General features: G+C 47.2%; 1 protein-coding gene across 1 annotated transcript in view; it reads right to left on the bottom strand.

Moving 5' to 3' along the window:
- ARMC5 (armadillo repeat containing 5) overlaps positions 1-21,943 on the bottom strand; it is an 88,060-nt gene extending 66,117 nt beyond the window's left edge. The window contains exon 1 of the mRNA XM_073546320.1: positions 21,711-21,943. The gene's annotated coding sequence lies outside the window, so the exon portion shown is untranslated. The remainder of the gene's footprint in view (positions 1-21,710) is intronic.
- Positions 21,944-22,951: the final 1,008 nt, after the last annotated feature.

Here is a 22,951-nt window from a genome sequence, read left to right on the forward strand (position 1 = left end):
TCACCGGGATTGGAGGCACCCGTTGTCCCTTGCCAGTGGCCCGGGTTTATCTTGATTGGGGTGCTGGGAGCGGGTTGAGGGAGGTGGGAGTGTCTGAAAATTTGCCCACTGATATTTTATTGGGGACTGACTTGGGGCGGATGGTTGCATACTATGTCCCTGACACCCCTCCCCAGTCTGATAATAAGGGTAACGTTAACCCTGATGTTGATGATGATGATGATGGGAAACTGAATGTGTTACCTGCTAATGCCTTGATGAGTAATGATGCAACTAACAACCATTCTTTCCCCAGGTACGATGCTGATGCTGATGTGAATGTACCAAAGCAAACTGATAACCATTCTTTTCCTAGGAAGGATGATGATGATGTTGATGTATCTGTGCCGACTGAACCCGTTAACCCTTTCTTTGAAACGGTAGATGTGTCCACAGGTACCGAGGTGCTCAGCCCCGTCACTCTGCGGAGTGAGACGGCTGAGGAACCCCTGGCAGGAGCAAGCAACGGTGCTCAAGGAAATGGGGAGGTGCATGGGGACCATGAGGAAGGTAATGCCATGCAGCTGACCAGTGCCGCCGAGGAAGGTAACTGGCCCATAAGTAGCCCTGCTCCTGAAGTGTTGGGGGTGGATGGGGAGGTAGAGCCCAGGGCAGCACCGGCTGGTGGGTCTGTAGAAATCCCCAGGGAGGCAGCATACATAGCAGCTGTCACACGCAGTCAGAGTGCCCAGATCGCAGGTAACGCACTGTCTTCTGGACCCTCTGCTGCTACAGGAGAGACTGAACCAGAGGTGAACCCAGAGCCGGTTCCAGAGGGTCCCAGTAAAGAGGGGACCCTGACGTCACTTCTGGCAGCCTCCAGCATGGAGTTCCAGGCTGCTCTGCACTCAGATGCCAGCCTGGAGAAATTGAGAGGTCTCGCCAAGACGCCCACCTCCAAGCCTGATAAGGAGAGGGTGTTCTGGGAACGAGGAAGGTTGTACCGGGAGACAGTACCCGGAGATCCTAAAAAGGAGTGGTTGAGGGAAAGACAGTTGGTCGTCCCCTATCAGTTCAGAACTGAGTTGTTGCGGATTGCCCATGAGATTCCACTCGCTGGACACTTGGGGATCGGCAAAACAAAGGCACGGCTGTCTCAACACTTCTATTGGCCCAAGATGGGGACAGATGTAACACACTACTGCCGCACCTGTGCCACCTGTCAAAAAGTGGGTAAGGCGGGGCCTGCTCTTAAGGCTCCCCTTATTCCTTTGCCGGTGATAGAGGAGCCTTTCCAGAGAATCGCGGTGGACATTGTAGGACCACTGTCCGTCCCCAGCAGCTCCGGAAAGCGATACATTCTCACCGTGGTAGACTACGCTACCCGGTACCCAGAGGCAGTAGCTCTGTCTTCAACCAGGGCAGATAAGGTGGCTGACGCACTGGTGACCATCTTTTCAAGGGTAGGATTTCCCAGGGAGATGCTTACCGATCAAGGGCCCCAATTCATGTCTCGCCTAATGGAGGCTCTCTGTGAGAAAATGCAGGTGACGCACCTGGTATCGAGTCCGTATCACCCACAGACTAATGGTTTGTGTGAACGCTTCAACGGTACCTTCAAAAAGATGCTCCGCATACTGGTTGAGACCCAAGGGCGCGACTGGGAGCGGTACCTCCCACACCTGCTGTTCGCTTACAGAGAAGTTCCGCAGGCCTCGACTGGGTTCTCCCCCTTCGAGCTCCTGTATGGCAGGCGAGTCCGGGGACCCCTTGGGTTGATAAGAGAATCCTGGGAAGATGAGCCAAACCCCACAGAAGTGTCCATCGTGGATTATGTCATGCGCTTCCGTGACAAGATGCAGACCTTGACGCAGTTGGTGCATGACAACATGACGCAGGCTCAGGCTGACCAGAAGCGCTGGTACGACCAGAACGCCCGGGAGCGGACCTACCAGGTGGGTCAAAAGGTGTGGGTGCTGGTCCGTGTACCAATGGATAAGCTTCAGGCAGCCTGGGAAGGCCCGTACGTCGTCCACCAACAGCTCAACCCGGTCACCTACGTGGTCACGCTTGACCATGCTCGGGGTAGGCGCAAGGCCTTTCACGTCAACATGCTGAAGGCGCACTATGAACGTGAAGCTTGCGTCCTACCGGTCTGCCATCTGCCAGAGGATGGGGAGGAAGATCCCCTCCTGGACATGCTGGCCCAGGCCAAGGCCAATGGGTCCATTGAGGACATGGAGATAAGTGGTTCGCTAACCATATCCCAGCGGTTGCAGTTGATGGCCACCCTGGAACTCTTCCGGCCAGTGTTCACCAACCGTCCTGGGAGGACGGAGTTAGCGGTTCATGAGGTGGACACCGGGAATCACGCCCCATTGCGGCGAACACCTTATCTGATCTCTGAAACGGTGCAACAAGTCATGCGCCAAGAGATCGATGAGATGTTAAGGCTGGGGGTGATTCGACGGTCAAAAAGCGCGTGGGCTTCACCTGTAGTCCTCGTGCCTAAAAAGGATCGAACCACCCGGTTCTGCGTGGACTACAGGGGGCTCAACGCCATCACAACCTCTGATGCCCACCCGATGCCGCGCATCGAGGATCTGCTCGAGCGGTTGACAAACGCCAACTACATATCCATCATGGATTTGAGTCGGGGATACTGGCAGATTCCCCTGAGCCCTGAGGTGCAGGAGAAATCCGCCTTTATCACCCCCTTTGGACTGTACGAGTCCACGGTCATGCCCTTCGGCATGAAGAATGCCCCTGCCACTTTCCAGCGGATGGTCAACCACCTGCTTCGGGGACTGGAGGAGTACGCAGTGGCGTACTTAGACGATATTGCCGTCTTCAGTTCCACCTGGGAGGAACACCTTCAGCACCTCCAGGAGGTGCTCAAGCGTCTTCACCAGGCAGGCCTGACCATCAAGCCGGGGAAGTGCCAGATAGGCATGCACAAGGTCCACTACCTGGGGCACCGGGTAGGCGGGGGTTCCATGAGTCCGGAGCCAGAAAAAGTGGACGCAATCGTGTCCTGGCCCACCCCCAGGACCAAGAAGCAGGTGAAGTCCTTCTTGGGCACTGCAGGGTACTATAGGCGGTTCGTACAGGACTATAGCGCCCTTGCCAAACCCTTGACTGACCTCACCAAGCAGAGGCTACCCCAAACAGTCAACTGGACAGATGACTGTGAGGCGGCTTTCCAAGCTTTGAAAGCAGCCCTGTGCAACTCTCCAGTGTTGAGAGCAGTCGACAGCAGTCGCCCGTTTCTGGTACAGACCGACGCCAGCGAGTATGGCCTCGGTGCTGTGCTTAGCCAGGTCGACTTGGGGGACCAAGAGCACCCCGTGTTGTACCTGAGCCGGAAACTTTTGCCGAGGGAAGTGGCATACTCGACCATCGAGAAGGAGTGTCTGGCCATGGTGTGGGCACTGCAACGTTTGCAGCCCTACCTGTACGGGCGCGCCTTCACGGTGGTAACCGACCACAACCCTCTGAGCTGGTTGCACACAGTGTCGGGAACCAATGGAAGATTGCTCCGCTGGAGCCTTGCCCTTCAGCAGTACGACTTTACTGTAAAACACAGGAAGGGCAGTGAAAACGGCAATGCCGATGGGTTGTCCCGCCGGGGCGAACCCGCTGAGGTGCGCATGGCCGATTACCGAGAGGTAATGCCTCCTTAGCGCCCTCTTAAGGGGGGAGGTGTGATATACAATGTCTGCAAAATATGTTTTCTGTTGGACTGTGCTAGAAATCCTCCATCCTAGGCCATTGTAAACTGTCAGTAGTAGGAATTCCTTCCCCCCCAAGTGTTATCAACCCTGCCACTTCCTCTGGCAGAGCAGGAATGTTAATTAGCTAGGACACTTCCTGTCACACCATTTGGCTCCTCTTCTCTCAGCTGAAGGAGAAAAAAAAGTGCGGGAAAAAACTCTTTGTTTGAAATCAGGAGTTAGAAGTAAACCTTTAAGAGCCTGCCCTGCGAAAACCGTACCAAGTAGAGATATGAAAATCATATTTTTGTAACCTGAGCGGTCCCAGCTTCGATACCGCGTATCTTTCGAAGTTCTAACATGTCCAGAACCTGAGATATGATTTGCGCCCAAATGGACGGTCATATCGCATAGATGTTTGATGTTTTCTTGATGGGCTCATTACGCTGGGAAACATGATACCACTGATGAGTCCATACCAGCTTCTCCCATAAAGTTATAGCTAATCTAAGTTTTGTAGCCAAAACATAACTTGGATGAGAGAGGTGGGATCAACCCAGAATGCATCTCTCCGTGATGTCACAAAGCAAAGCCTATAAGGCATTCCCTTGGCAAAACCAGCTCAGAAGAGCTCCAATCCTCATGCTGACAAGAACTCCAGATGAGTGGAGATGTGTGGCTCCGCCTTCTTTCTCCGCCGCATGGGTTTGCCTAAAGAGTTATGAACAACCGTGAGTGTACCTCTGTTTTTAATCCCTTTATTTTATATCTGTACTGTACATATTTTATGTCTCAATTTTATAGCAACTTTTATCTGTAATCACTGTCATCTTTCGGAAAATAAATGATTTAATATTTAGCCTGTCTCCATGCTCTAAGAATCGAACTATACGCCTTTGATAGATAATCGCTACTAATTCAAGGGGTTTGCCACAGACCCTCTTAATTTAACACTGTGAATTAAGTAACCGTGACTGGTGGCAGCGCGTTGTGTATGGCTATTGCGGCTTGCTGGCAGTACAGAAGGGTCTTATATTGCTGAATAAGGGGCTGCAGCCACAGCATTGATAATTCCCTTACTGCAGAAGCCTAATTGCCGGTTCACAACAGGCAGTCCGTCCGGCGACTAATTATCCTAGGTGCAGTTCCCTGACTGACCTGAGGGTAAGGGGGGCGCCGGAGAGCTGCGAGTTCCAAAGTGGAACTGAGAAAGTGGGATATACATAAATCCCCGCAGTACTTGGAAGATTGATAGCAGTGGTGGGGCATCCAAATTAAACTCCCCCTGCGGCAAATTGTAGAGCGAGATTAGCTTGCTGGATATTTTTGGTCACATGGTGCCAGTGGTGGGATAACTAAGATAAGCCCCACTGCGCCTGTGATAGCCGTGTGCCGGCATTGTGTCACATCCCTCCGTCCGCTGATACACCGGTGTCAGTGGTGGGATTGTGACATAGTGGTGACACAGGGTCCGCTGTCCGTCGCATTTTGGTGGCAGCGGGACCCCCGTTAGTCGCCCGTAAGTGGCGAACGGCGGTTCGTGCTGTTCGTCACACCATATACAGTGCAGGATATGCTCCATATACAGTGCAGCATATACCCCATACACAGTGCAGGATATACTCCTCATATACAGTACAGGATATACCCTGTTGTGAATTCATTTTCCCCTTCGTCACTGAGGTCTGGTGAACTCCCTATTCTGGTAAAGGAAGGTAATGAGCCTGATTAACAGGCACCTGAGTCTAATGAGGATGACTGGCTGAGTGGAGTCACGGACTGGATATAAGGCTGCCGACGCCCTTCTGCCCTGCGGGTGATTTCTCTGTGGACTTCTAGGACACCAGTCTGATTCCTGCTCCTCTAAAGCTAAGTTTTCTGCTTTGCCTGTTAGCATTTGTGTTTTGTTTTTGTTTTCCTTGCTTTTCTGGATTCTGCCATTCCCTGCTGGGGTGAGCTGAATCTCCTTTTGCCGGTTGCTCTGTCTTCAGAATATTCCTGAGTGCTGATATAGCTTTTTGAAGCCTAGCGTGTTCAGGGCCTTTTTCACTGTCAGTCTGTTGGCTCTTATTTTCATAGGGTTTTTCACGGATTGCAGTCAGCAGCCTTCCTGTCCTTTCCTATCTAGTTAGCTTGGGCCCCGTCTTTGCGCAGCCTACCTTTCTGTCTGTGTTAGTGTTTTCATCTTGCTTCACCGTCATTATATGTTGGGGTCATTTCCCCTTTCTTTCTTTAGGCCTATTTAATTCTCCGGCTGTGATCGAGGGGTCTAGGGCATCGTAGGAACCCCCCACGGCTACTGTTAGTTGTCATGATAGGATCAGGGGTCTGCAGTCCGATAGCTGCCAACTTCTCTGGTTTTCTGGATTTAGCTAGCATTTCTGTTTTTGCCTCCTACGGTGACTCAATCATAACAGAATCACCCGCCATACCGCAGATCCTAGGGTACTCAATAGCAGGAAAGAATTGTGTTTAAAAAAAAAAAAAAGTGTGTATATTCTTTCCTCTATATCTCTGAGGCCGTAGGGGGAATTTTTTTTCTCTCAATGGAGATAAAGCAATTGTCTAATCGTGTGGAGCAGCTCGCTGCGGAAGTGCGGGGAATTTCCACCTACCTTGCTCGTTCGCATGCTGTTGAACCAAAGATCCCTACACCTGATGTATTTTTTGGGGATCGATCTAAGTTTTTGAGTTTCAAAAATAGTTGTAAATTATTTTCTGCCTTGAAGCCTAACTCGTCAGGGAGCTCCGCGCAGCAGGTTAAAATTGTCATCTCTTTGCTGCGTGGCGATCCCCAGGATTGGGCGTTTTCTTTGAAACCAGATGATCCTATTCTGACTAATGTGAACGCATTCTTTCAAGCCTTGGGGTTGTTGTATGATGAACCTAATGCTATTGATCAGGCTGAAAAGACCCTGTTGGCATTATTATTATTATTATTATTATTATTAATATTATTTATTGTTATAGCGCCATTTATTCCATGGCGCTTTACAGGTAAGGAGGGGTATACATAAAAACAAGTACAATAATCTTAAACAATACAAATCATAACTGGTACAGGAGGAGAGAGGACCCTGCCCGTGAGGGCTCACAATCTACAAGGGATGGGTGGGGATACAGTAGGCGAGGGTAGAGCTGGTTGTGCAGCGGTTTGGTCGATCGGTGGTTACTGCAGGTTGTAGGCTTGTCGGAAGAGGTAGGTCTTCAGGCTCTTTTTGAAGGTTTCGATGGTAGGTGAGAGTCTGATATGTTGTGGTAGAGAGTTCCAGAGTAGGGGTGATGCGCGAGAGAAATCTTGTATGCGATTGTGGGAAGAGGAGATAAGAGGGGAGTAGAGAAGGAGATCTTGTGAGGATCGGAGGTTGCGTGCAGGAAAGTACCGGGAGACGAGGTCACAGATGTATGGGGGAGACAGGTTGTGGATGGCTTTGTATGTCATGGTTAGGGTTTTGTAATGGAGTCTCTGGGCAATTGGGAGCCAGTGAAGGGATTGACAGAGGGGAGAAGCTGGGGAATAGCGGGGGGACAGGTGGATTAGTCGGGCAGCAGAGTTTAGAATAGATTGGAGGGGTGCGAGAGTGTTTGAGGGGAGGCCACAGAGCATGAGGTTGCAGTAGTCAAGGCGAGAGATGATGAGGGCATGGACTAGGGTTTTTGCAGATTCTTGGGTGAGGAATGAACGGATTCGTGAAATATTTTTTAGTTGAAGTCGGCAGGAAGTGGAAAGGGCTTGGATATGTGGTTTGAAGGAGAGATTAGCGTCAAGGATTACTCCGAGGCAGCGAGCTTGTGGGACTGGGGAGAGTGGGCAGTCATTTACTGTAATTGATAGGTTCGTAGGGGGGGTCACATGAGATGGGGGAAAGATGATGAATTCTGTTTTGTCCATGTTGAGTTTCAGAAATCTAGCGGAGAAGAAGGATGAAATAGTGGACAGACATTGAGGGATTCTGGTTAGTAGGGAGGTGATATCTGGTCCAGAGATGTAGATCTGTGTGTCATCAGCGTAGAGATGATACTGAAAGCCATGAGATTCTATAAGCTGTCCCAGGCCAAAGGTGTAAATGGAGAAGAGCAGGGGTCCTAGGACTGAACCTTGTGGGACTCCGACAGATAGGGGGCGAGGTGAGGAGGTGGTGTGTGAGTGGGAGACGCTGAATGTCCGGTCTGTTAGGTATGATGAGATCCAGGATAGGGCCAAGTCTGTGATGCCGAGGGATGAGAGGGTCTGTAATAATAGGGAATGGTCTACTGTGTCAAAGGCAGCCGACAGGTCCAGGAGGAGGAGGACAGAGTAGTGTCGCTTGCTCTTGGCGGTTAAGAGGTCATTGGTGACCTTAGTAAGGGCAGTTTCAGTGGAGTGGTGTGACCGGAAGCCAGATTGTAAGCGGTCGAAGAGGGAGCAAGAAGAGAGATGGGAGGACAGTTCAAGGTAGACGTGCTATTCCAGTAGCTTGGAGGCGTAGGGGAGAAGTGATATAGGGCGATAGCTAGATACAGAGGATGGGTCAAGAGAGGGCTTTTTGAGGATAGGTGTGATGGAGGCATGTTTAAAGCTTGAGGGGAAAACACCAGTTGTTAGTGATAGGTTGAAGAGATGGGTTAGGGTTGGGATGAAGACTGTGGTGAGGTTTGGTATGAAGTGGGATGGGATCGGGTCGAGTGCACAGGTGGTGAGATGTGATCTTGAGAGTAGAGTGGAGAGTCGATCTGTAATGGTGGAGAAGTTGGTTTTGAAGGTGGAGGGCTGGGAAGTCGGGAGGAAGGGTTCTGGGGGTTGTTGACCAAAACTTTCTCTGATGTTATCAATCTTCTGCTTGAAAAATGAGGCAAAGTCTTCAGCTGAGATGAGTGGGGAGGGAGGAGGTGCTGGGGGGCGGAGGAGAGAATTGAAGGTGTTGAATAACTGTTTAGTGTTGTGAGACAGGGAGGATATGAGAGATGAGAAGTAGGTTTGTTTAGCTGTGGCGAGTGTGGTCTTGAAAGTAGTGAGGGACTGTTTGAATGCGATGAAGTGCTCGTTGGAGTGGGATCTTTTCCATCTGCGCTCAGCAGCCCTGGAAGCTCGCCTCAGCTCTTTGGTCAGGCTGGTGTGCCAGGGCTGTCTGTTGATTTTGCGAGCTTTGGTATGTGTAAGTGGGGCAGCGGATTCCAAAGCTACAGCTATTGTGGTGTTATATAACCAGGCATTGAACCAGGGTCGAGATTCTGCAGAGTTGTACTGTCAAAAGTTCCAAAAGTGGGCGGTCCTTACTACCTGGAATGATGGTGCCTTGGCTGCTCTCTTTCGGAAGGGTTTGTCAGAAGCCATAAAAGATACTATGGTGGGATTTCCTGTTCCCTCTGGTCTGGACGATTCTATGTCATTAGCCATTCAGGTTGATCGGCGTTTACGTGAACGCAGGACTGCACGAGAGGTGTTGCCACCGGTTGAACAGACGTCTGAACCTATGCAATGTGATAGAGTTTTGTCCAGAGAGCAGTGTCATGAGTTCAGAAGGCGTAATAAGCTGTGTTTTTTCTGTGGAGATGCCTCGCATATTATTTCTGTTTGTCCTAAACGAGAGAAACGCTTTGCACACACGTTTTCTGTTGGTGGTGTTCAACCCAAGTTTCTTCTGGCAATTACTCTGATCTGCTCCCTGTCCACATTTTCCACCAAGGCTTTTGTGGATTCGGGAGCAGCGCTAAACCTAATGGACTTGGATTTTGCTAAACGTTGTGGATTTCCGATGACACCTCTGCAGACGCCTATCCCTTTGAGGGCGATTGATGCTACTCCTTTGGCTAAAAATAAACCTCAGTTTTGGACCCAGGTGGTCATGCGGGTCTTCCCAGACCATCAAGAAAATTGCAGATTTTTGGTGTTACATAATTTGCATGATGCCGTTGTTCTGGGGTTTCCCTGGTAGCAAATCCATAATCCAGTTTTGGATTGGAAATCTGTGTCTGTGGTGAGTTGGGGTTGTCGGTGTGCCCTTAGTGATCCTCCTGTTTTCTCCACCTCTCCTCAGTCGCATGATGTTCCTGACTATTTGGCAGACTTTTATGATGTATTTAGTGAGAATGAGTCTGCGTCTCTGCCTCCTCATAGGAGTTATGATTGTGCAATTGAGCTGAACCCGGGGTGTAAATTCCCCAAGGGTCGGCTTTTCAATTTATCTGTACCCGAGCACGAGGCTATGCGATCCTATATTAAGGAGGCGTTGGAGAAGGGTCATATTAGACCATCCTCTTCACCCTTAGGTGCTGGGTTTTTTTTTTGTGGCCAAAAAGGATGGTTCATTAAGGCCTTGTATTGATTATCGTGCCCTCAACAAAATTACTGTTAAATATCAGTATCCGTTACCCCTGATTTCGGATCTATTCTCTAGAGTTAGAGGTGCTTGCTGGTTTACCAAGCTTGACCTCAGGGGGGCGTATAATCTTATCCGCATTAAGCAGGGGGATGAATGGAAGACGGCGTTTAATACTCCGGAGGGACATTTTGAGTACCTGGTGATGCCTTTTGGGCTCACTAATGCCCCTTCTGTCTTCCAGTGCTTCATGAACGACATTTTCCGAGACTTTGTGGATACATTTTTGATTATCTATCTGGATATTTTGATCTTCTCCAAGGATTGGGATTCTCATGTGGAACATATTCGGACTGTGTTCCGGAACTTGAGGGAGAATTCCCTGTATGTCAAAGGATCGAAATGCCTTTTTGGAGTACAGAGGATTTCATTTTTGGGATTTATTTTGTCTCCGTCAACTATTGAAATGGACCCGGCCAAGGTACAGGCCATTTATGATTGGGTTCAGCCCACTTCTTTGAAGGCCCTCCAGAAGTTTTTGGGTTTTGCTAATTTTTATCGGAAATTTATAGCAAAATTTTATAGTATTGCCAAGCCATTGACTGATCTGACTAAGAAGGGTGCTGATGTGTTGAATTGGTCTCCGGAGGCTTTTGCTTCCTTTCAGGAGCTGAAGCGAAGATTTACCTCCGCCCCGGTTTTGCGGCAACCTGATGTCTCACTCCCGTTCCAGGTAGAGGTGGATACTTCTGAGATTGGTGCAGGAGCTGTTTTGTCCCAAAAGGATCCTGTAACATCTAAAATGAATCCCTGTGCTTTCTTTTCCCGAAAGTTCTCTCCATCTGAACGTAACTATGACGTGGGGAATCGGGAACTGTTGGCCATGAAATGGGCATTTGAGGAGTGGAGACATTGGTTGGAGGGAGCTAAACATCAAGTTGTGGTCCTCACTGACCACAAGAATTTGATTTACCTAGAGTCGGCTAAACGCTTGAACCCTAGACAGGCTAGGTGGGCCTTGTTTTTTACACGTTTTGATTTTGTGGTCTCTTTTCTTCCTGGAACTAAGAATATCAAGGCAGACGCCCTCTCTAGGAGTTTCTTTGCTGATTCTCCTGTGGTGACCAAGCCTGCTACCATCTTAGGCGAAGGGGTAGTTCTTTCTGCCATCTCGCCCGATTTGAGACTTGCTCTGGAAGAGTTCCAGGAGGACAAACCTGAGCGTTGTCCCAGTGGAAAGTTGTATGTTCCTGACCAGTGGAAGAAGAGAGTGATGTCTGAAGTTCATTGCTCTGTATTGGCTGGTCATCCAGGTATTTTTGGTACTAGAGATCTGGTGAGTCGCTCTATTTGGTGGCCCACCATGTCTCATGATGTCAGGAATTTTGTGCAGTCCTGTGGGACTTGCTCCCGGTCTAAATCTTGTTCTCGCTCTAGTGGGTTGTTGATGCCTTTGCCTGTCCCCAGGAGGCCATGGACCCATATTTCAATGGATTTCATCTCTGATATGCCGGTCTCTCAAAGGATGACTGTTATTTGGGTGATTTGTGATAGGTTCTCTAAGATGGTTCATCTTGTACCACTCCCTAAGTTGCCATCTTCCTCTGAGTTGGTGCCCCTGTTTTTGCAACAGGTGGTTCGCTTACACGGGATTCCTGAGAACATTGTGTCTGACAGAGGAGTTCAGTTTGTGTCTAGATTTTGGAGGACTTTCTGTTCCAAGCTGGGAATTCAGTTGTCCTTCTCCTCTGCTTTTCACCCTCAGACCAATGGGCAGACAGAGAGAACAAACCAGACCTTGGAGTCGTATTTGAGATGTTTTATTTCCGCTGATCAGGATGATTGGGTTTCGTTTTTGCCCTTGGCCGAATTTGCTTTAAATAATAGAGCTAGTTCTGCCACTTTGATGTCACCTTTTTTTTGTAACTTTGGGTTTCATCCTCGGTTTTCTTCAGGGCAGGTGGAGCCTTCTGCCTGCCCAGGTGTTGACACTGTGGTGGAGAGAATGCACCAGATCTGGGACCAAGTGGTGGATAAGTTATCTCTCTCCCAGGAAAAGGCCCAGCGGTTTTCCAATCGACATAGGACCATTGGTCCCCAGTTTAAGATTGGTTATATGGTGTGGTTATCATCAAAAAATATCGCTATGAAGGTGGCATCTCCTAAGTTTAAGCCTAGATTTATTGGACCTTACAAGATTTTGGAGATTATTAATCCGGTCTCTTTTCGTTTGACTCTTCCTGGTCACATTTAAAATCCATAATGTGTTCCATAAGTCCTTGTTGAAGAGGTTTGTTGAACCAGCTGTTCCTGGGGTGGCACCTCCAGACCCTGTATTGGTTGAAGGTAACATGGAATATGAGGTAGAGAATATACTGGATTCCCATCTGGCTAGACGGAGACTCCAGTATTTGGTTAAGTGGAAGGGTTATGGTCAGGAGGATAATTCCTGGGTCTCTGCCTCTGATATTCATGCCAAAAGATTGGTGCGTGCATTTCATCGGGCTCACCCTGATCGCCCTGGTGGCGTGGTTCGGTACCCCTCCTCAAGGGGGAGGTACTGTTGTGAGTTCATTTTCCCCTTCGTCACTGGGGTCTGGTGAACTCCCTATTCTGGTAAAGGAAGGTAATGAGCCTGATTATCAGGCACCTGAGTCTAATGAGGATGACTGGCTGAGTGGAGTCACGGACTGGATATATGGCTGCCGACGCCCTTCTGCCCTGCGGGTGATTTCTCTGTGGACTTCTAGGACACCAGTCTGATTCCTGCTCCTCTAAAGCTAAGTTTCTGTTTTGCCTGTTAGCTTTTTGTTTTGTTTTTTGTTTTCCTTGCTTTTCAGTATTCTGCCATTCCCTGCTGGGGGTGAGCTGAATCTCCTTTTGCCGGTTGCTCTGTCTTCAGTATATTCCTGAGTACTGACATAGCTTTTTTGAAGCCTAGCGTCTTCAGGGCCTTTTTCACTGTCAGTCTGTTGGCTCTTATTTTCATAGGGTTTTCACGGATTGCAGACAGCAGCCTTCCTGTCCTTTCCTATCTAGTTAGCTTGGGCCCCGTCTTTGCTCAGTCTATCTTTCTGTCTGTGTTAGTGTTTTCATCTTGCTTCACCGTCATTATATGTTGGGGGCTGCCTATTGCTTTGGGGTCTGCTCTGGGGCAGTTTAGATTTCCCTTTCTGACTTTAGGCCTATTTAATTCTCCGGCTGTGATCGAGGGGTCTAGGGCATCGTAGGAGCCCCCCACGGCTACTGTTAGTTGTTGTGATAGGTTCAGGGGTCTGCAATCCGATAGCTGCCAACTTCTCTGGTTTTCTGGACTTAGCTAGCATTTCTGTTTTTGCCTCCTACGGTGACTCAATCATAACATACCCCATATACAGTGCAGTACATACTCCTCATATACAGTGCAGGATATACCCCATATACAGTGCAGTATATACTCCTCATATACAGTGCAGGATATACCCCATATACAGTGCAGGATATACCCCATATACAGTGCAGGATATACTCCTCATATACAGTGCAGGATATACCCCATATACAGTGCAGGATATACCCCATATACAGTGCAGGATATACTCCATATACAGTGCAGGATATACCCCATATACAGTGCAGGATATATCCCATATGCAGTGCAGGATATACTCCATATACAGTGCAGAATATGCTCCATATACAGTGCAGGATATACCCCATATACAGTGCAGGTATTCTCCATATACAGTGCAGGATATACCCCATATACAGTGCAGGATATACCCCATATACAGTGCAGGATATACTCCTCATATACAGTACAGGATATGCTCCATATACAGTACAGGATATACTCCATATACAGTGCAGGATATACCCCATATACAGTGCAGGATATACCCCATGTACAGTGCAGGATATGCCTAATATACAGTGCAGGATATGCCCCATATACAGTGCAGGATATACCCCATATACAGTGCAGGATATACTCCATATACAGTGCAGGATATACCCCATATACAGTGCAGGATATACTCCTCATATACAGTGCAGGATATACCCCATATACAGTGCAGGATATACCCCATATACAGTGCAGGATATACTCCTCATATACAGTGCAGGATATACCCCATATACAGTGCAGGATATACCCCATATACAGTGCAGGATATACTCCTCATATACAGTGCAGGATATACCCCATATACAGTGCAGGATATACTCCATATACAGTGCAGAATATGCTCCATATACAGTGCAGGATATATCCCATATACAGTGCAGGTATACTCCATATACAGTGCAGGATATGCCCCACATACAGTGCAGGATATGCCCCATATACAGTGCAGGATATACCCCATATACAGTGCAGGATATATCCCATATGCAGTGCAGGATATACTCCATATACAGTGCAGGATATACCCCATATACAGTGCAGGATATACTCCTCATATACAGTGCAGGATATACCCCATATACAGTGCAGGATATATCCCATATGCAGTGCAGGATATACTCCATATACAGTGCAGAATATGCTCCATATACAGTGCAGGATATACCCCATATACAGTGCAGGATATACCCCATATACAGTGCAGGATATACTCCATATACAGTGCAGGATATGCCCCATATACAGTGCAGGATATGCCCCATATACAGTGCAGGATATGCCTCATATACAGTGCAGGATATACTCCTCATATACAGTACAGGATATGCTCCATATACAGTACAGGATATACTCCATATACAGTGCAGGGTATACCCCATATACAGTGCAGGATATACCCCATATACAGTGCAGGATATACTCCATATACAGTGCAGGATATGCCCCATATACAGTGCAGGATATGCCCCATATACAGTGCAGGATATACCCCATATACAGTGCAGGATATACTCCTCATATACAGTACAGGATATGCTCCATATACAGTACAGGATATACTCCATATGCAGTGCAGGATATACCCCATATACAGTGCAGGATATGCCTCATATACAGTGCAGGATATGCCCCATATACAGTGCAAGATATACCCCATATACAGTGCAGGATATACTCCATATACAGTGCAGGATATACCCCATATGCAGTGCAGGATATACTCCTCATATACAGTGCAGGATATACTCCTCATATACAGTGCAGGATATGCCCCATATACAGTGCAGGATATACCCCATATACAGTGCAGGATATACTCCATATACAGTGCAGAATATACCCCATATGCAGTGCAGGATATACCCCATATACAGTGCATGATATACTCCATATACAGTGCAGGATATACCCCATATACAGTGCAGGATATACCCCATATACAGTGCAGGATATACTCTATATACAGTGCAGGATATACCCCATATACAGTGCAGGATATACCCCATATACAGTGCAGGATATACCCCATATACAGTGCAGGATATACCCCATATACAGTGCAGGATATACCCCATATACAGTGTAGGATATACCCCATATACAGTGCAGGATATACTTCATATACAGTGCAGGATATACTCCTCATATACAATGCAGGATATACCCCATATACAGTGCAGGATATACTCCATATACAGTGCAGGATATACCCCATATACAGTGCAGGATATACCCCATATGCAGTGCAGGATATACCCCATATACAGTGCAGGATATACCCCATATACAGTGCAGGATATACCCCATATACAGTGTAGGATATACCCCATATACAGTGCAGGATATACTTCATATACAGTGCAGGATATACTCCTCATATACAATGCAGGATATACCCCATATACAGTGCAGGATATACTCCATATACAGTGCAGGATATACCCCATATACAGTGCAAGATATACCCCATATGCAGTTCAGGATATACCCCATATACAGTGCAGGATATACCCCATAAACAGTGCAGGATATACCCCATATACAGTGCAGGATATACCCCATATACAGTGCAGGATATACTCCATATACAGTGCAGGATATACCCCATATACAGTGCAGGATATACTCCATATACTGTGCAGGATATACCCCATATACAGTGCAGGATATACCCCATATACAGTGCAGGATATACCCCATATACAGTGCAGGATATACCCCATATACAGTGCAGGATATACTCCATATACAGTACAGGATATACTCCTCATATACAGTACAGGATATGCTCCATATACAGTGCAGGATATGCTCCATATACAGTGCAGGATATACTCCATATACAGTGCAGGATATACCCCATATACAGTGCAGGATATACTCCATATACAGTGCAGGATATACCCCATATACAGTGCAGGATATACCCCATATGCAGTTCAGGATATACCCCATATACAGTGCAGGATATACCCCATATACAGTGCAGGATATACCCCATATACAGTGCAGGATATACCCCATATACAGTGCAGGATATACTCCATATACAGTGCAGGATATACCCCATATACAGTGCAGGATATACTCCATATACTGTGCAGGATATACCCCATATACAGTGCAGGATATACCCCATATACAGTGCAGGATATACCCCATATACAGTGCAGGATATACTCCATATACTGTGCAGGATATACCCCATATACAGTGCAGGATATACCCCATATACAGTGCAGGATATACCGCATATACAGTGCAGGATATAACCCATATACAGTGCAGGATATACTCCTCATATACAGTACAGGATATGCTCCATATACAGTGCAGGATATACCCCATATACAGTGCAGGATATACTCCATATACAGTGCAGGATATACTCCTCATATACAATGCAGGATATACCCCATATACAGTGCAGGATATACCCCATATACAGTGCAGGATATACCCCATATACAGTGCAGGATATACTCCTCATATACAGTACAGGATATGCTCCATATACAGTGCAGGATATACCCCATATACAATGCAGGATATACCCCATATACAGTGCAGGATATACTCCTCATATACAATGCAGGATATACCCCATATACAGTGCAGTGTATACCCCATATACAGTGCAGGATATACCCCATATACAGTGCAGGATATACCCCATATACAGTGCAGGATATACCCCATATACAGTGCAGTGTATACCCCATATACAGTGCAGGATATACCCCATATACAGTGCAGGATATACCCCATATACAGTGCAGGATATACCCCATATACAGTGCAGGATATACCCCATATACAGTGCAGTGTATACCCCATATACAGTGCAGGATATATACGACATATACAGTGCAGGATATAACCCATATACAGTGCAGGATATACTCCTCATATACAATGCAGGATATACCCCATATACAGTGCAGGATATACCCCATATACAGTGCAGGATATACTCCTCATATACAGTGCAGGATATACCCCATATACAGTGCAGGATATAACCCATATACAGTACAGGATATACCCCATATACAGTGCAGGATATACCCCATATACAGTGCAGGATATACTCCTCATATACAATGCAGGATATACCGCATATACAGTGCAGGATATACTCCTCATATACAATGCAGGATGTACCCCATATACAGTGCAGGATATACCCCATATACAGTGCAGGATATACCCATATACAGTGCAGGATATAACCCATATACAGTACAGGATATACCCCATATACAGTGCAGGATATACCCCATATACAGTGCAGGATATACTCCTCATATACAGTGCAGGATATACTCCTCATATACAATGCAGGATATACCCCATATACAGTGCAGGATATACTCCTCATATACAATGCAGGATGTACCCCATATACAGTGCAGGATATACCCCATATACAGTGCAGGATATACCCCATATACAGTGCAGGATATACCCCATATACAGTGCAGGATATACCCCATATACAGTGGAGGATATAACCCATATACAGTGCAGGATATACTCCTCATATACAATGCAGGATATACCCCATATACAGTGCAGGATATACTCCATATACAGTGCAGGATATACCCCATATACAATGCAGGATATACTCCATATACAGTGCAGGATATACCCCATATACAGTGCAGGATATACCCCATATACAGTGCAGGATATACCCCATATGCAGTGCAGGATATACTCCATATACAGTGCAGGATATACCCCATATGCAGTGCAGGATATACCCCATATACAGTGCAGGATATACCCCATATGCAGTGCAGGATATACCCCATATACAGTGCAGGATATACCCCATATGCAGTGCAGGATATACCCCATATACAGTGCAGGATATACCCCATATACAGTGTAGGATATACCCCATATATAGTGCAGGATATACCCCATATACAGTGCAGGATATACCCCATATGCAGTGCAGGATATACCCCATATACAGTGCAGGATATATCCCATATACAGTGCAGAATATACCCCATATGCAGTGCAGGATATACTCCATATACAGTGCAGGATATACCCCATATACAGTGCAGGATATACCCCATATGCAGTGCAGGATATACCCCATATACAGTGCAGGATATACCCCATATACAGTGCAGGATATACCCCATATATAGTGCAGGATATACCCCATACACAGTGCAGGATATACCCCATACGCAGTGCAGGATATACCCCATATATAGTGCAGGATATACCCCATATACAGTGCAGGATATACCCCATATGCAGTGCAGGATATACCTCATATACAGTGCAGGATATACTCCATATACAGTGCAGGATATACCCCATATACAGTGCAGGATATACCCCATATACGGTGCAGGATATACCCCATATGCAGTGCAGGATATACCCCATATACAGTGCAGGATATACCCCATATACAGTGCAGGATATACCCCATATACAGTGCAGGATATACTCCATATACAGTGCAGGATATACCCCACATACGGTGCAGGATATACCCCATATGCGGTGCAGGATATACCCCATATGCAGTGCAGGATATACCCCATATACAGTGGAGGATATACTCCATATACAGTGCAGGATATACCCCATATACAGTGCAGGATATACCCCATATGCAGTGCAGGATATACCTCATATACAGTGCAGGATATACCCCACATACGGTGCAGGATATACCCCATATGCGGTGCAGGATATACCCCATATGCAGTGCAGGATATACCCCATATACAGTGGAGGATATACTCCATATACAGTGCAGGATATACCCCATATACAGTGCAGGATATACCCCATATACAGTGCAGGATATACTCCTCATATACAGTGCAGGATATACTCCTCATATACAATGCAGGATATACCCCATATACAGTGCAGGATATACTCCTCATATACAATGCAGGATGTACCCCATATACAGTGCAGGATATACCCCATATACAGTGCAGGATATACCCCATATACAGTGCAGGATATACCCCATATACAGTGCAGGATATACCCCATATACAGTGGAGGATATAACCCATATACAGTGCAGGATATACTCCTCATATACAATGCAGGATATACCCCATATACAGTGCAGGATATACTCCATATACAGTGCAGGATATACCCCATATACAATGCAGGATATACTCCATATACAGTGCAGGATATACCCCATATACAGTGCAGGATATACCCCATATACAGTGCAGGATATACCCCATATGCAGTGCAGGATATACTCCATATACAGTGCAGGATATACCCCATATGCAGTGCAGGATATACCCCATATACAGTGCAGGATATACCCCATATGCAGTGCAGGATATACCCCATATACAGTGCAGGATATACCCCATATGCAGTGCAGGATATACCCCATATACAGTGCAGGATATACCCCATATACAGTGTAGGATATACCCCATATATAGTGCAGGATATACCCCATATACAGTGCAGGATATACCCCATATGCAGTGCAGGATATACCCCATATACAGTGCAGGATATATCCCATATACAGTGCAGAATATACCCCATATGCAGTGCAGGATATACTCCATATACAGTGCAGGATATACCCCATATACAGTGCAGGATATACCCCATATGCAGTGCAGGATATACCCCATATACAGTGCAGGATATACCCCATATACAGTGCAGGATATACCCCATATATAGTGCAGGATATACCCCATACACAGTGCAGGATATACCCCATACGCAGTGCAGGATATACCCCATATATAGTGCAGGATATACCCCATATACAGTGCAGGATATACCCCATATGCAGTGCAGGATATACCTCATATACAGTGCAGGATATACTCCATATACAGTGCAGGATATACCCCATATACAGTGCAGGATATACCCCATATACGGTGCAGGATATACCCCATATGCAGTGCAGGATATACCCCATATACAGTGCAGGATATACCCCATATACAGTGCAGGATATACCCCATATACAGTGCAGGATATACTCCATATACAGTGCAGGATATACCCCACATACGGTGCAGGATATACCCCATATGCGGTGCAGGATATACCCCATATGCAGTGCAGGATATACCCCATATACAGTGGAGGATATACCCCATATACAGTGCAGGATATACCCCATATACAGTGCAGGATATACCCCATATGCAGTGCAGGATATACCTCATATACAGTGCAGGATATACCCCACATACGGTGCAGGATATACCCCATATGCGGTGCAGGATATACCCCATATGCAGTGCAGGATATACCCCATATACAGTGGAGGATATACTCCATATACAGTGCAGGATATACCCCATATACAGTGCAGGATATACCCCATATACGGTGCAGGATATACCCCATATGCAGTGCAGGATATACCTCATATACAGTGCAGGATATACTCCATATACAGTGCAGGATATACCCCATATACAGTGCAGGATATACCCCATATACGGTGCAGGATATACCCCATATACAGTGCAGGATATACCCCATATACAGTGCAGGATATACCCCATATACAGTGCAGGATATACTCCATATACAGTGCAGGATATACTCCATATGCAGTGCAGGATATACCCCATATGCAGTGCAGGATATACTTCATATACAGTGCAGGATATACCCCACATACGGTGCAGGATATACCCCATATGCGGTGCAGGATATACCCCATATGCAGTGCAGGATATACCTCATATACAGTGCAGGATATACCCCACATACGGTGCAGGATATACCCCATATGCAGTGCAGGATATACCCCATATGCAGTGCAGGATATACCCCATATACAGTGCAGGATATACTCCATATACAGTGCAGGATATACTCCATATACAGTGCAGGATATACTCCATATGCAGTGCAGGATATACCTCATATACAGTGCAGGATATACCCCACATACGGTGCAGGATATACCCCATATGCAGTGCAGGATATACCCCATATGCAGTGCAGGATATACTCCATATACAGTGCAGGATATACTCCATATACAGTGCAGGATATACTCCATATACAGTGCAGGATATACTCCATATGCAGTGCAGGATATACCCCATATACAGTGCAGGATATACCTCATATACAGTGCAGGATATACCCCACATACGGTGCAGGATATACCCCATATGCAGTGCAGGATATACCCCATATACAGTGCAGGATATTCTCCTGTTCTGTTTGTATTTTCTTGTCCACATGACAATGCATGTTTTTTGCTTTAACCCTTTGCTCCTTTCACCCTAATTGAGCTGGGATACTGCTGGCTGTTACCTGTATGGAGCCAGCTCAGTTCCCTGCTCTGCTGCGTTGCTGCACATGTGGTGTTAGGGCTTTGCTCTGCTGCTTGACCTTTCTCATGTGCGGTCTCTGGTGGCCGCTGTGGAAGCTGTCCGCGGGTTGCGAGGTCATTTGCAGCTGGTGCATGACTTTCCACATGTGTCTAGGCTTGCAGACGATGCCAGGTGCTCTAGGCTGCAGTTCCTGCACTGACTGTGCTGTAATGGTTTCTGTGTGTGCTTAGGGTGTGCGCAGCGACACCTTCCCTGCTTTTATCAGGGTTAGTGTGTGTGCTTGAAATGCTGTCCCCAGCCAATTGCTGAGGGGCAGCCCCTTTTTAAACTTACCCTGCGCTATTTGTGGGGCCAGAGTTACTCACAAAGCTCCTGGACTTTGCTGTGTGTGTCTCGTGTCTGTGGCCCTCGTCTGTCTCAGTTATTCTATCAAATTCCGTGCCTTGACTTCCGCTTTGTCCTGTTCCCTCGGTATATCCGGGCCTTGATCCTGTACCTGACCCTGTCTAAATTCGACCTGTCCTAGAGGCGGTGTATCCAGGCTTGAATCCTTGATCCTGTACCTGACCATGTCTGAACTGTCTGCTGTGTTATCTTCCTGGAATCCCTCTGTGTTTGGAGCCCCGCACCCAGTGACTCTGAGACTCTTGTAACCGGTGTTCCTGCTGAACATCTACTATCCTGTGCTCTGACTACCATGCGGTGCTAGCTCCATGCAGGCCCAGCAATCCTGCGGTGTTGGCACCATCACGCTTGAGTTCCTTCCTAGGTCCGATGCCCGGAGCCTGACGACCGCAGTCTGGAACCTGATGACCGCTGCCTGGAGCTGGATGACTGCAGTGGTGCCTGTAGGTCGTGTTGGATGTCCGGAACCAACGACTCCCATCTGATGTCCTGTGGGTGACCTCGTGTGTCCTGATGACCTTGTGTGTCCTGACGTCCTGCCTGTGTCCCGATGTCCCGCTTATTTGTGCCTCGGTGATCCGATGGTGCCTTGGGGACCACTGGGTGGTACCCTTCTGGGAGGTGTGGAATCGGGAGCCTGGTATAGCCCTGTTTTGTCTGTGTACTGTGAGATTACTTTAAGTAAACTTTACTTTATTTATACTTGAAGTTGTGCGGTGTCATCAAGTCCTACGTGTCCTTGTCCACATGCTCAGCTGCCACAGAATCCTGGTCGCTGCCCTTCCCAGTTCGGGTAGGCCCGGGTCCCCCTCTGTG

The sequence above is a fragment of the Dendrobates tinctorius genome, unplaced genomic scaffold (genome assembly GCF_039654945.1).
Source record: "Dendrobates tinctorius isolate UK_male_01 unplaced genomic scaffold, ASM3965494v1 ptg000146l, whole genome shotgun sequence".
NCBI classification, from domain to species: Eukaryota; Metazoa; Chordata; class Amphibia; order Anura; family Dendrobatidae; genus Dendrobates; species Dendrobates tinctorius.